Raw genomic sequence first — 16,128 nt, 5'->3', positions numbered from 1 at the left:
TGCATACAAGAATACTTATTACTTCCACTGGAGGAAGACAAAGGCATCACGTAGTAAAACGTTGCTGCCTGACAGGCCACTAGTTAAGATTCTATCAGACTCACCAAAATCTTGAAATTAACTTCTCTGACTCTCAATATTACTTCTAAATCAAAGGCCATCAGGAAAGGCAATTGTGTATCACATAAAACTTACCTCCAGACACTCAGTATGCAACATCCTTTAATACCCAGCCAAAATGTCCCTTGCTCTACGAAGCCTTCCCTGACATTCCCCACTCTCACTCACACACCAGTTCTGGAACGTCCCACACTCCCTTTTCACAATGGGGAGAAAAGACAGGAGGAGAAAAAAAAAAAAATGTCTGGTTAACCTTTGAATCCATAAACCCAGTAGGGAATCTAGCATATAGGAGGCCTTTCCAAATATTTACTGAATTAGGAAACCACCTCTGAAATTACCATGTGTCATGGGCATAAGATAATAAAACCATCATGTAACAAATGCATACTTCTGAGGTTCAAATTCCTGACTTCCAAATGTTTAAAGATAGATGGATTCAAGGAAACATTTAAAGTTACAGTGGACCCAAAATTCATATGTTGGAACACTCACCCCCAAGTGATGGTATTTGGAGGTGGAGCCTTTGGGAGGTAATTAAGTCAGGAAGGTGGAGGCATCATGAATGGGATTAATGCCCTTATAATAAGAGGCCAGAGAGCTAGCTAGCCCTTTTTCTCTACCATGTGAGCACCCAGCAAGAAGACGACCATCTGTGAATCAGGAAGCAGGCCTTCCCAGACACCAAATCTACTGGCACCCTGATCTTGGACTTCCCAGACTCCAGAACAGTGAAAAATAAAATTTCTGTTGGTTGTAAGTCCCCCACTGTAGAGTCATTTGTTGCAGTAGCCCTAAATGACTAAGACAGCCAGGAACATTAACATCTGGATTTATCTAAAGAAAACAAACCACAGACTTCTGTCTTCATTTTACAGGTAAGAAAACTGAGGTTTGGATGGGATAAATAACTTGCCCTGGGTCTTTCAGAACTGTGTTTGTTTGTTTGTTTTTTTAAAAGATTTTATTTATTTATTTGACAGAGAGCGAGCGAGCACGAGCAGGGGAAGGGCAGAGGGAGAAGCAGGCTCCCCTCCAAGCAGAGAGCCTGATGTGGGGCTCGATCCCAGGACCCTGACATCATGACCCGAGCCCAAGGCAGATGCTTAATGCACTGAGCCGTCCAGGCACCCCACTATGTGTTTTTAACTATGTGTCTTTAACTCCTACCCTGGCATGTGTCTGCCATTTACGTACCCTGAATTCAGGTGGGCAAACTCAGGAGAACATCCTGACTTTTCCTGTCAGCAGACTGATAACCAGGCTCTAAATGGTTGTTTCCTTTTTCTGCTTAATATTTTATATCTACATACAGAACTGGATTATAACTTAAATCCCCCTCTGTTTTTCAGAAAGAATCTTGGTTCTGAGAAGCATAAATTTCGCTTCAAATATATATAAAAATTACATGAAAGCGAAACTCTGTGGAAAAAAAAAAAAATTATTGGCAAAGAGAGAGAAAAGTGAGACCCGCCAAAGAAGGTGTGGGAAAGAAAAGGCAGGGCAGTTGGCAAGGAGAGAGAAAACAGCAGATTACGAAGAAGAGTGCATGTACTTGGAGATGATAGAAAACCTTTTTCAGGAAACGTTTGTCTGAATTAAAACCCAGCATTCCTGAGTTGCTCTTAGTCAGGTAAAGAGCAGGGTCTGCAGGCTAGAAGCTTTCCATGGTGGCCTGGGCCTGCCCGGGGCTAGCCGCGGGAGGAGCTGGCTCTCAATTCACATCTGCCGAATGGAAATGAATTTTCCTCAAGCCCAGAGGAAGCTCTGCCTCATCATATGTGAGCACCTCCCTGGCCCGGTCACAGAAGAGTGATTTTAATGAGCGAGGTGTGAGGTGACGCCCATAAGATGCATCAGCTCGTCTGAGGGGCCCAGACACCCCAGCAGGAAATCAAATTTCTCAGAACACACCTAAACTTCAAGCCTTCCTTTCAGTCCCTAAAGGTTTCTCTTATCCTTTCTACACTTGGTTTTCAGCCACACAGGCTAAACTGTTTCACAGCCAAATGAGGCTGGGGTGGGAGCAGCTGGGCAAGCAGGCGGGAGCATGTGTTTCTCTGGCCCCCATCCCCCAGCGGTTCCAGTATGTTCTGCAACAGAGCAGGCTCACCTCACTGTCCAGCAAGCACCCCCCGCATACAGCCTGCAGTCTCCATGCTGCTAATTGTACATGCTTGATGTGTGCACCTTCTCTGGAGAGAAAAATCCAGAGGCTGAGCACCCTCAGTACTGGGCTGTCTCCCGCCTCAGGCCCCGGGAACCCCCTCCCCCTCTAACCTGCTCTGGAAAAATCTCTGCCGCATGATGTGCCTCAATCCCTCAGCATCCCTTGAGCTGCCACCACCACAGCCACAGCAGGAGACCTAGGGTCCCCAAGCCACAACAGGTGTCAGGGTTAGAGGGTTAGGGGTGGGAGGCTAGGGATGAAGGTGAGGGGCAACAGGACCTCCAGTTGCGTCAGGTTTCATGGCCCCATGAGCAAGGATGGGCCCTGCCCCTGTATGGTGGGCTTCCCTGGTGAGCTTGGTACCTATTTTGCTGCTGGAAGCTCATTCTTTTAGCTTCCTTTGCAGCCGTGGCCTCCAAATACCGGTTGGAAATCTAAAACGATGTCGCATGAATAGAAGTGAGAAGAATCAGACTAGAAGCGGCAAGTGTTCACACAGCTGAAGTTCTTCTTAAAAGAACGTTCTCTGCTCAATAATGTGTTTTTCTGACCTGATGTTGAGAAAGCAGCCTTTCTGTTCTGAACTGATGGTAACAGCAGATGATGTTTTTGTTTTACATTTTCCAGCATCCCAACCCACCCAGGCCCTCATGTCCTTATTCGGACAAACAAGTTCTTGGCATCCTGATGTTGGTCTCTCCCACGGTGATTTTTTTTTTTCCTTTTTAGACCTTAGTGCTCAAAATCTTGGGATCCCTGACTTGTGGTCATGAAGGAACAGTGAAGGGTCTTGAAGAGAGAGAGGAAATGCAAAAGCATCAGGACAGCGAAAGCGCCAGGGCAGCGAGTCCTGAGTGAACGTGCACATGAGCACAGCGTGGATGAAATTCAGGAGACGGAGTGTGTTTGGCATAAGAAATAGGTCCCAGTACAACAATCACAGGCCAAGGCAGCAGGCGAGGCCAAGCCTGAGCTCCTCACTTGTTGCAGCCTGAGAAGGCACTGGGGGCTGGGGGACAGGGACAGGGAACTGCCAGATGAGAACAGTGGAGGGAAGGTGGCTCTCTTCCAGGGATTTTGTGAATGGGTGGGTGTGGAGCTCTCATTTCCGGAACATTCCAGAGGAGGGAGGAGCAGTCCTCACAACTGAGGGTGTTGGCACACTGAAACAATCTCTGGGGACCCCCCCACCGACATCTCTGGCCGCCTGTTCAAAGACCCGCAGCTCTGGTATCAGTGACCCGAGGGGTGTTTGGTTTCCATTTTGTTGGTTGCTGTTGTTATTTAAAAAAATAACCACTCTTGCCTGGGGTGCACTGGATTCCTTACTGTTCCTTCTCATCACAGGCACATTGACAAGGTTGCTTCGGTGGAGTAGGAAAATCCAAGGTTTTATGCACCTGGCCTTCAGAAATCACTGACTGCTTTTGGACCAAATTCACTGCTCTTAAGGGTTGGCGGTCAAGGGGAGAGTCAAGGGAACTCAGGGGCTCGGGATAAGGCACAGGGCTATGTTCACACAATGCCAAACAACCAGAAGAAAAGTGGGAAATGCAGCCAGTCCTTCCAGGTGCTTGGTGAGCTGGCAAAAATATCGGGATGCTTCATGTAACTTCTCACTATTGGTAGCCATGGTTGGTGCTGTGCTTAGTACAGCCCACCAATAAAATCACAGGTGTGTCCTAGGCTTAACTTTGTCAATCCTGATGCGCCAAGAAATGAAATGTTACACTTCCCTCCAGAGGCATGACCAGCTGTAGGGACATTATCTGCCCACAGATTAGAAAACTATGCCTCTTCAGGGGAGACCCAACTCCTCTGGCATCAGCTTCATGAGCTGACGGTATCTACTTGCTAGCTAGAAAGATGGACCTTTCCTCTGGGTAGACACACAGGTACAAAGCTCAACTTTCTTAGCTCGATCCTTTGTGCAGTGAACAGCCTGTACAACTATATTTAGAGGCCCTGTCTCCCTCTACAGTGTCCAAACACAACTAGAAGTGTAACCATTTCAAAGCAAGAGGCTAGGACATGGTCCAGGATAAGACTTCTTCTTTAACTTGAGCTGCAAAAAGAACCCACAATCCCTGCTCCATGAAAAAGAAAAGAAAATAAGAGAAAAGAAAGGAAAGGAAAAGAGAACAGAAAGAAAGAAAGAAAGAAAGGAAGGAAGGAAGGAAGGAAGGAAGGAAGGAAGGAAGGAAGGAAGGAAGGAAGGAAGTAAAAGAATAGAAAGACAGCAAAGAAAGGCAAGAAACTGTCCTAAAGTAGTTTTCCTTAGTATAATAAAATCATGGGATTTCAGAGCTGGAAGGAAGAGTGATCTATTTATCTACCTACCACAATCCTGCTTTGCAAGAACCCCTCCCAGGGTGCCTGCCACCCACCCCCGTGTCTGAGTACTCGGTGTCTGAAGAAGCCGTTTGCACTACTCTATGACTCGGAAACCACCCACATTAAGTGCAGTTGCTTTCCCTAGCAGTGGCTCTTTAAGTATTAAAAACCAATAACCATGGCTCCCTAAATCTTTTCTTTTCCAATCTACTTAAAAGCACCCTGCTTTAACCCCACCCTCTGCCAACACTACAGTAGCTGATAGGGGACACATGCATATCTGTGGTTTGTCCCCGAAACTCCAAAGCAGCTGAGAGTCAGGTGAGGAACAACCCTGCTTCCACGGATGGGCAATCCCACGTTTGGGGAAGAATTTCTGGAAGTCTGGCACCTCAGAAATGTAAGGAGCACACAAACCCCATGGGCTGTGATAAGCCCGAACTGATGTTTTGGCTGATACATAGCTGAGAGTCACAAGAGGAAAGTGGGCTAGAGACCGTAATGAATATTGGCGAGATGTGCTGCACCTGAAGCCCCAAAATTAGAAACTAAGATGACGACAGACAAACCAGGGGGGCACTGGCTTTCTCCCCCTGAGCTTTCTGAGCTGACAGTGAAAGAATGAACCAAACACACAGCAGAGTGGAAATGGGCTTTCTCCGGAGAGACCTGCACTCCTGGACGAGAGGCTTCAGAACAAAGAATCAACAAGTAAGATGAAGACCTTCCCACTGATTATGGGAAATCAAGCATTACTTTCCTGGGGTGCCTAGGTGGCTCAGTCAGTTGAGTGTCTGACTCTTGATCTCAGCTCAGGTCTTGAGTTCAAGCCCCACATGGGGCTCCACACTGGGCATGGAGCCTACTTAAAAAACCACCCAACCAACCAAGCATTACTTTCCTATGGCTGGAGTTAAATGTGAGGAATATGCATATCTCTCTTATACACCACCTTTATTAGAACAGCAAGAGGCAGCCACAGACATTGCCAAGAAAATACAAAGTAGCAAGCAGAAGGATCTCACAAAAAAACATATGTAACAAAGAGGACCCCGCCTCTGTCTTAATTCTTTCTTCAAATATTTCCGAAGTCGACCTGAAGTTTCTCCAACTAAATAAATTTTGTCTTATGATTTGGCAGAAAAAAAATTCTGTTAACAACCAACTTTTCTGCAAGCCCTGCATAGGCTGCCTGAATAAATGTGCCCCCGGTCCGCTCATTCACTCATTCGAACTTCAACAAATACCGAATCTCTACCGTGTGCCAGGCATTGTGCTGGGTGTTCATGGCCTGGCCTCAGCAGCTCAGACATGGCCCCTGGTCTCGTGCAGTTAGCAAGAGCATGAGATATATGTTAATTCATCAAAAAAAAAATTACATATTTAAAAACTGCTGAATCCAGGGAAGGCGAAGCCCAGGGTGTGACGAGAAAGCCACGGTCAACCAGGTAATTCTGAACAAACTCATGTCAAAAATGCCTACCCCTGGGGTATTTACAAAACATTGTGGCTACTAGTGTTGCCAGTTATCTTAAGATATTAAACTATAATGATACAGTATTTTTATTTAAAAAGAAGTAAGCCTCTGCCTTCAGCTCAGGTCGTGATCTCGGGGTCCTGGGATAAAGCCCCACGTCGGGCTTTCTGCCCAGCAGGGAGCCTGCTTCTCCCTCTGCCTGCCCCTCTTCCTGCTTGTGTGCTCTCCCTCCCTTTCTGTCAAATAAATAAATAAAATCTTAAAAAAAAAAGAGAAGTCATTTGCCAACTTTAAGTGATGGGGAGAAGGGAGGGGGCTTAGAGTTAAAAGAATAACTCATAGCACAGATAGGTTTTGTTTCTTATAGTGATACGTTCCTACAGAGACACGTCAGTTTACTTGCTGGATGTTTATTTAGAGAGAGGACAGCGGGACACCCGGGGCATTTTCCTCACAGATCAGATCCAGTTCTGGCTGGCTGCAAAGCAAGCCTGGGCTGGCATGGGAGGCAGAGTCCAGAACAACACAAGCTTTGGGAACCAGTCAGACCCGGGTCCGAATCTCAGCTCTGCCACTAGTTATGCAAACTTTGGAAAGCTATTCGTCTTCTCTGTGCCTCAGCTTCCCTCTATAATTACTATTGGTCCTGGTAGGAAAGGGAGTAGTAAAGATTATTGAGGACTGACCACATAGTTGGAAGAAAGAAATAATGGAGGAGTAACAATGTGAATGGTCGCATCTGCCATTCTCCTAACTATGCTTTGCAGGGAAAAAGACCCCCCTGGGAGGGGTTACACTGGACTGAGGCCCAAACAAGGGCAGGGCTTCGGGATCAGAGGGCATTCCAAGGTGGGTGACGGCAGACCTAGGACAAGCTGAATGGTCTAAGGTAGAGTGTTCTCACAGGTTCCCAGTGGAACTGACGATGAGATCGAGGGGTTTGGACAGTGCTGTCAATGGGAGAGGAGGGTATGCTCCTGGGGCATTTAGAGAAGATTAATAGGGCAGTGACAGGAAGGACAGACCCGAGATGAGAAAGCCTGAAGGTTGCTATAACATCGCACACATCAGGAGCAGAATGGAAGTGATAACATCATGACGTGGGATCATTTTTTATGGGAAGAGGGGAGGCCTCAGGAAGGTAGAAAATGTCTGGAATAGTCAATGTCAGCTGCACGAGACACAACAAGAAGAAATACAGTTCCAGAGCACCTCTAAGGATCCATGAGGCCAAGCACCATTTCCACCGGGCCAGTTGACTCTGCACTTTTGTCAGCTCATATTCTACAGTCAGGAAAAAGCACAGAAAGCAGGTAGTGAGGGTTTCAGGTTTAAGCACAGGCTACAGTGTGATTGCAAGCATTCTGGGCCCACTGGGTAAGCTGGAGGTGCTCCGTCGAGGTGGCCCAACCTGGGGAACGTAATGGCGAGGCGCATGGAATGGCCCAGCTAGCACCAAGCTCCCGTAGGTAATGCCCTAGAGATCTAGGAAGTACGAGCCTGAGGGGAACAATGGGACACGAAGCCACCAAGGATGACAGCAGAGCCTGGGATGGAGATGTGCTCTAGCTGATGCCACCCACAAACGCTGACTGGAGAAACTTTACCCCACTACCTTCTGTGTGACAGAGATTTCGTCTGGGGCCTAGGAAGACCTCATGAAGCCTTTCTGGAAACCGAGCCTTTTTTCTTCCAATGGATTAAGTTTCACCATGTACGTCTGGGCACCACAAAACTGTGCCCATTATTGTCACAAGTAAAGAAGCCAACCAAGGAACCTCAGTTGTTGAGGGACAACATACGTTCAATTCCTTAATGACCTCGTTAGCTTTATTAGGTTACATGACCTAGTAATTCCAACCATCTAGCATTCTTTCAACTAACAGTAATAAATAATAATGATGCCTGAGATAACTTTAATACCAGAAGAATCTAAGGGCAAGAAACATGTTCACCCTATGAAGAAGATACTACTGTCATCCCTACTTGACAGATGAAGGAAATGTAGCCCCAACTGGCCAGGAGAGAGGAGATACCCAGGAAAAAAAGGAAGAGCTTTCTTCACAGCAAGAATGTGTGGAGGATGGAGTTGGCCATTAGGGCAAAGAGGTCAGAGGGTGTTTGGGACCCGAGAGTTGTCCCTCTGCCTTCTCTAGGGGACACATCTGTTCTGTGAAGGAAGGACCCAAGAACCCTACAGTCAGGGGCGCTTGCCTGGATAGTATTAATTCTGTCAGAAATCTGTCCGTGTAGACGTGTGCACTGGGGAGGGGCATAATTTCAGAAAACGACACCACAGGATTTTCAAAAATGAGGAAATAAAGGAGAAGGGGAACCAAAAGCATGTAGGATAAAACTGCAAGGCCCTTTTCTCAACGGGGCCCCAATCATTTTCCTTCATTTCTGCAAACTTCCAACTATCCTACATTTTCATTTCTCCAAAGAGAATTCTGTGCAAATCATCCCTCTTCTTTTCCTGCACGCCCCTGAGAGCTCAGATGACAGGGATGTTGCATGAGCTCCCATCAGGCTCCTGTAACAAGTGTCCCTGGGAGCCAACCTGGCATGCCAGGGGGCAGAGGTTGGGACCAGTTAAACATTAAGTTGCTTGGGTGAAAAAAAACAAAATTTCTTCTCTAAGTGAGGTCACTTTATGGTGGTCAAAAGAATACATAAGAAGCTTTATGTCCTGCTATTTTCTTGTCACACCTGAGAGTGGGAAGGAGTTGGCACAGAGATTTTTATTTTCATAGCACATTACATAATTCTGGGTTGGTGGCAAGTACTAACGTCTGTCACGCCTACCCACAGCTACGATAAAGATAAGACTGAACTAGAGACTGTTGTGGGCTGTGCTGGGTTTTCCCTTAAAACTCCCAAGAAAGTACCTTCATTCAGCAGTCTTCAGTAGCCCCAGAGGTGACCACTGCAGATGCTTTCCTGACATGTAAGAGCCATTTTGAAATCTTTCTAAAGCCACAAGAAACTTTCCATTAACATAAGTTTCTGCAAAACGTGCCCTGACAGCAGCATCGGGTCCCAAACACAGAAGCAAAATTCAAAATCAAATGAGGAGGAGTGTAAGTTTCTATGTGACCAACCTCCAGGTACAGGTCCCCTACCAAAGGGCTCGATTCAAACCTCTAAAAGTTTTGGGGGGCCCAGGTGGCTCAATCGGTTGAGCATCCGACTCTTGGTTTTGGCTCCGGCCATGATCTCAGGGTCGTGAGATCAAGCCCCACGTCGGGCTCCGCACTCAGCGTGGAGTCTGCTGGAGATTCTCTCCCTTCCTCTCCCTCTGCCCCTCCCCCTGCTCATGCACACGTGCACACAATCTCTCTCTAAATAAAAAAATAAAATATTTAAAAATATAAAATAAAATAAAACCTCTAAAATTTTGTTCAACAGCAACACAAGAGTTTCCGGGGATTAATGTGGTATGATCAAACGTGGGTGTTGGTTTAAATGCCTCCAGGAAACAGAGGGTAAGGGCAAGGTGAACAACCTGTAGACTACATTTACACAGAGAAATTCTGAACCTTTGAAACTGGGTGAATAAATAATGGAGCATCTGCATTAATAACCAGAGGAGTGGGCCCAAGTTGTAGCTCCACAAAGGAATGAATTAAACTGAAACTTTTCTAACCCCTCTTTAAAGGTGCAAGACACTTTTTAAACTCATTCACGAAACTGACCCCTGTGCTTTCATTGTGATAGGAACAATGTATAAAGCGACAGATAGATGTCCTTCTAGGGAGGACGAGGAGGCCAACACGGGCCACCTGACTGGGCCAAAGCCTTCTCCAGACCACATCAGGTGTCTCGTCACTTACACAGGTCAGCCTACCTTGGGGGGGTGGTGAGGAATATTACCACAAAATGCTAATAGACTCCATAAACACAGAGAGTTAAAGCCATATCCCTTCCACCATCCCATAACTTAGTGGGAGTTCAGTTCAAGGTCTTGCAGTATGAGTGAGTCATTTGACTCATTGTCACCTATCACCTGTCCTCCAATGAACAGATGCATACTTTCAATCAGGGCGAATGCTCCACCCTCCAACCAGAATTCCCTATTTTGTTGGGATTCCCAGGTCTTTAATCCAAGACTAATTTTGGGGTGCTGGCAATTTAAATAGCACTATGTTAAGGCATATGGTTTGCTCGGCTTTCATGCAATATGTTGGTCAGAAGGACATGAGAGAGCAGAGAGAAGAAAGGCGACAGCCAGCAGAGGAAGGAAGTAACCAACACCAGGACCTTCTGATTCCAGGAATGCACCTTCAAGCAATGTCTTCACCCTCACCACCCAGGAGCACCTTCACGTGGCCTGAATCCTTTATTTATAATGCCGTCCACTCTCTGACAGATAGTTTTGTGTGTTGTAGCACTGACCACCAAATTCCTAATGTTAGGAACATTTTGAGAGCGACAAGGCATTTGAGACCCTAATGGCTGCAACTTGGTTCTAAGGAAAACGAAAAACTGAGCATTCTGAATGGGGAAGCCATCTCATCTAAGGGGCACCACCGGACTCAATGAGATGGATGCAGGAAGAGAGGCAACGTCTGAAACCCAAGCTTTAAAAAAAAGCCAGGACTCTTGAGGGAAAATAGTTTTAACTTGTCTGATGCCTGCTTTTGCCCATCAATGCGACAAATGAAGGTTCGGGCTGGAGCTGCCAGGTTACTGAAAGAATTTCTGGTATCTGGATCTCCAGAGGCCATAGGTGCTCATTTACAGTGGAATTTAGATGAAAGTGATGGCTGTGGATCTGGGGTATGCTGAGATGCCATTTTAAAAGAAAACCAAGTTGGGGTTTTCCTGCCCCCCACCATCACGGCAGTTTCGGTGGCCTGGGAGGTGCTGCCCCAGTACGAGGATGTCTCCTGGGCAAGACAACACCATAGTTCATTCAACGCTCACTCGAACAGCAGTCTAACACTGCCAAGTGCAGCTACACGGGCAAGCATGTCAGAAGGTCTTGCCCAACATGCAACACAGGGAAAAAAGATGAGCTGGCCTTTAATAGGGGGATTTTTTTTTTTTTTTTAAAAAAACAGAACTCAAAATACCAACCTCAGATTTGCAAATACTCTCATTCCCTCTAAAGCTTAATAACCATAATGAGATACATCCAGAGGTATTTTCACCTTCCAATTCGTCTTTTAAGTTTTTTTCACACACAAGTTAGCTCCAAAATAGCTTCAGCTGCCTGCCGTGTTGAGTCATGGGGCACCACCGTTGGCTGGGTGGGTGGGTGGGGGTTAGATGGGCTCATCGGCCTCCTTGCAGGGGGTCTGGGAAGACGGTACCTCCTCCCCAATGTCCAGGTGTTGAACCCGAGGTGTAGAGGGGACCGATCAGTGGTCTAAGGTCACAGAGCCAGCAAGTGGCAGAGCCGTGATGAAACAGGGGCCTTCTCATGCCACTGCGTCTCAAGCGTGTATTTAAGCGCACAGGACCCGCCCCAGTCCCAGCTGCCCTGCGAGCCCACAGCTAAGTTACCACCAGTTTAACTTGTCAGATACAGTAAACACAGAATGACAGACTGTCACCACAGTTTCAGAGCCTCTAAAGTAAGTGGGGTGGACGTGATTCCAAACAAGCTTTGAGAAACTGCAAAACTGGCGTTTTGAAAGTGTCTCCAAACTCTGAGAGGCAGAATAACACCAACACCGATGTGTGACCCCTTTCCCCGTGTAGCTGGGGCCTTCAGTCAGCACTCTCAGATCGAGCATCCAGGCCGCGTGGCCGGCAGGACTGGTGTCAATCTCCCTCTGGAACAAGGGATGGTTTAGAGAGAGGTGGGAGGGAGCCGCCCTCGAACCAGCCTATCCCCCCAAGAAGCGGGTTCGAGCCCCATCTTCCAAGTTCTGTGGAAGAGTCTTGCTTTCAGACATTTGTTAGAGAGAGAGGCCTTGGGGATGCATCTGTCCAATTCCAGCATTTCTATGTAAACAAAAGGAAACCAAAAAGAACACTTGACACAAACCATTTTTAAGCCAGGAAAAGTCCAAACTGAGGTGTTTGTCTCAGGCTGGTTCCTCATTCCCGTGAGGAATTCTCGAGAGTTTCCATGGGACCTCTGAGCTGTCATTTCTTTTTACAAAAACGGAACTCAAAACTCTGAACCAGGTGAACCACGGTGACCAACATCCTTGGTGGTTCCGCTAGGCTGAAGAAGTAGGGCCAGAACGAGGCCACCACACCTCACGTAATGTATGCCCTCTTCTGAAATTCAGTACGAGGGTTTGGGAGCTTCTGACCAAGAGCACTTTGGCTCCCAAGTGCCTGTTAGTTTTCACCTGACCATGGGTCTCTTCGCTGCATTAAAGCACAGAGCACTGAAGTAGGATGGATACAGAACTGACGCGACATCCAGTATCTCACGTTTCCCACCTAAAAATACGGAATTTCGTAAGGGTGTGGTGTGGCACTAGTATCTCTTACAATGAACAGAAATGCACTAACCCTTTCCCCCAAAGCCCACTCTAAACAATGTTCCACAGTGACATGGGCCTGATTTGGATTTCTGAATAATCTGACTAGGAGCACCTAAAGTCACAACAACATTAAGTGCAGTAACTTTCTACCCCCTTTTTGGTTCCCAATATGAAATCTACTGAAATAAAAATTGACAACCCAAAGCTCCCTGGGATGTGTTCCAGATGAACTGAGTCATACACACACACTCACACTCACACGCACACACATACACGCACACACACACACACCCTGAACGACTGCACTGAGGGAGCTGCTTCTACCTGCGTTCCTCAACTCAGGGCAGCGGGTCTGAAGCTTGAGGACTGCATATGAACGCAACTTTAAATTTAATCTGGGGGGATACTAATTGTGGAGCCGTGGAAAATGCTGGCGACATTTTGACTTTAGCAGCCCCACTGCCCTGATTAAAAAATATCAGCTTTCCATCTGCAAGACATTTCTAAGGTGGACTCCTTACAAATTGTCAAGGTGCAATTTATGCACAGTTAGTTCTTTGTTTAATCGAGAAATCTGCCCGAACTCTGATTGGGCTGATTTCCCTAAGGCCGGGAGTGAAGGTTATTTCCTTATGCCTTTTGGGGGCAGCAATCTCTCTAATACGTTTCTGAATTATTCCAGACCGTGCCGAGGCTGAACATGAGAACAAAGCCCTGGTTCCACAGCAGAAAGACTAACCGAACTCCCAGCTGGGAAGGTTTAGGCAGAGATTTATAAGTACAAACACTGAAGAAATTTGCAAGTAATTGCATGCATTTGCTTTCCGTTGTGGGATGCAGTAAACCAGTATTTATTAAAATACATCAGCAAGGTACTGTTTATTACCCCCTCTCCTTGATGCCTTGCAGAGAGGAATAAAGTGTTGGGCTTTTTTCGTTTCTTTAAATTAACCAGCCAAAACAGTATTTCAAGAATGTAAGAAAGAAGCTGAAATTGGACAAGTACTCTCGGCGGCGGTTGCCCATGACAGAACTTGGGGCTGAAACACACACAGGACTCCAGTTCTGATTTCATCTTGTAAATCTTCACTTTTTTTCTGATTTGTAAGTTTCCATGAATCCATCAGTGGGGGATCAACAATTACGATTTTCGCCTATGGAATTTCTGTTCCTGTTCTCTTCCTGGAGCTTGCAAATCCTGAGTGCTCGAAAGCACACGTTCCAAAAGCACACGTTCCGAAGAGATAACGCAACGGGCTCAGAATGTCTTAGCTCAATAAGGGTGCGGCTTAAACAAACAACAATGAAGAGATGCTATGGTCACTGCCTTCTGACTCGGATGTTCCCCCCTACCAGTTACTTTGGGCTTTAAATTTGGCAGTGAGGGAAAGTCACCAGACAGGTGACATTCCTTTCCCCCTCCCCACTTTGGTCACAGCTCTTTACCTGCGTCAGGGTCCCCCTTCTAAGGATGGACCGGAATTGTTCTGCAAGATACCCTAACACAATGGTTTTCAAACTTTAGATGCATCAGCCTCACCTAGAGAACTTGTTAAAATAGATCTTTGGGACCCAGACTGAGAGCTTGTGATTCAGCAGGTCTGAGGCGGGGCTCCAGAATCTGCATTTCTAACAAGTTCCCTAGCAGATGCAGAAGCAACGGGTCCAGGGACCACACTTCGACAACTGCCCATCTAGCAGGTCGTTGGGCGGCAAGTTCAGAGCAGTAAAGCAGGGAGTACCAAAAAAATAGCAAATAATGACAACCAGTTTGCATTTCATCCTCTCTTCTCATACAGAAATGAAATGGCAATGTGTGCGATTTTAGCCCACAAACGCCAGTGCCACCCACTTACACACGTGGTGGAAGCCACTGCATCCATCTCCGATTACCAAGGCCGGTCCTGTCTTTCCTTCTGTCTGAAAGCCCCCCTCTGAGGATTTAGATGGCAGTGAGATTTCCAGCCTGCATGTTTGCTCCTTTAAGGGCTCGCTGTACTCAGCTCCCTCCTCCTCCCTCAGCGCACCCACAACCAGGTGGGTGTGAGCACCTGGAGGGCACCATGCGGCACTCACTGAATAGGAGCTCCTGCCCTTTTAAAATCCTGGTCACTAGGGTAAAACCAGAACACAAAAACAGAGGCAGGAGAGTAGCTCTGCTTTCCCTGGAGGCTGAAAACTCAGCAGGGCAGCTTGCGTTTTCTTAAATTTAGCATTTGTAATTAATAAGTCCCAGATCTTAAAATAAGAAAAGCTCCAAGCGGTCACACGACGTGGAGGGCTGGTGAGAAGAGCAACAGAGACAGGCACCGAGTGCGCCTGTGCCCTGACCATGGGTCAGGCACCTGCCCCAGCCGTGCATGCGCTCTTTACACCAGAGCACACAGCAAGTCCTCACGAACGTCGTGACATGGAGACGAACGCATCAGTAACCGTGGAGGAGTATCGAAATGAAAAGTGCCATTACGTAAAAATAAGCCACGCAAGAAAATCAGTGTCTTTTTTTTTTTTTTACTTAAAATATTTTATAGAAAAGATCCTGCCTTTTCTAATTATAAAACTATCACCTTCAGGGTGCCTGGGTGGCTCAGTTGGTTAAGCGACTGCCTTCGGCTCAGGTCATGATCCTGGAGTCCCTGGATGGAGTCCTGCATCGGGCTCCCTGCTCGGTAGGGAGTCTGCTTCTCCCTCTGACCCTCCCCCCTCTCATGTGCTCTCTCTCATTCTCTCTCTCTCAAATAGATAAATAAAATCTTTTAAAAAAAAAACTATCACCTTCTGGTCATGTAAAATCAGATTTCCTATGATTTTTATTGGAGAAGAATGACGAGGTCTGCATGTATGCTCAAATTGGCCAAAAGTGATACTGCTAGGGCAGGAAACACCTGCTCTTTGCCAAGACTATTCCTTTTTTTTTTTTTCCAGTTTTATTGAAATATAATTGACATACAGCTCTGATAAGTTTAAGCTGTACAGCAAAATGATCTGGCATACATATATTGCAAAATGATTACCAAAGTAGGTTTAGTGTCCGCCACTTTGTAAAGTTACAAAAAATTTTTTTTCTTTGTGATGAGAACTTGCAGGATCTACTCTCTTAGCAAGTTTCAAATATACCATACAGCAGTGTTAATTACAGCCATCATATTCTACTAACTTAATCCACTGAGGAGAGGTAGGTTCTTCACACCCATAACGTGTCCCATAACCAAGGGCCCATCTCATGCCCAAGTCTGCACTTCAAAGACCTGCTCCATCCCTCAGGACAAGCCTCTGAAGAGCCGAGAAAACCCTGGCTCACTAATCCCCTATGTGTCACGTGATGACTCAGAAAAGACATCACACTGTTTGATTATCAGATTTTCCTAGAACCTGCAGCAGGGCGAGAAATGATTGAACAGGGAATATCTTTACTACAACAAACACGAGTGTCTCTTCGACCTTACCAACCAAATGGACAAAAGGATAAATCTGGATATTCAATACAGAACTTGTAGTACAGCAACATCTCATTTTATTTCACGCCTCTACTGTTTCATAGTGTTTATGATAAATGTTAACAAAATGTTAGCATTTATATC

General features: G+C 46.4%; 1 protein-coding gene across 2 annotated transcripts in view; it reads right to left on the bottom strand.

The window, feature by feature from the left end:
* The window catches only part of GLI3 (GLI family zinc finger 3), a 273,042-nt gene that overhangs the window by 143,874 nt on the left and 113,040 nt on the right, over positions 1-16,128 (bottom strand). The gene's annotated exons all lie outside the window — the stretch shown is intronic.

This window comes from Mirounga leonina, unplaced genomic scaffold, assembly GCF_011800145.1.
Source record: "Mirounga leonina isolate KUSES-001 unplaced genomic scaffold, KU_Mleo_1.0 Mir_199, whole genome shotgun sequence".
Taxonomy (NCBI): domain Eukaryota; kingdom Metazoa; phylum Chordata; class Mammalia; order Carnivora; family Phocidae; genus Mirounga; species Mirounga leonina.
The sequence above is the reverse complement of the archived record's forward strand: the minus strand, read 5'-3'. Positions and strand labels throughout refer to the sequence as shown.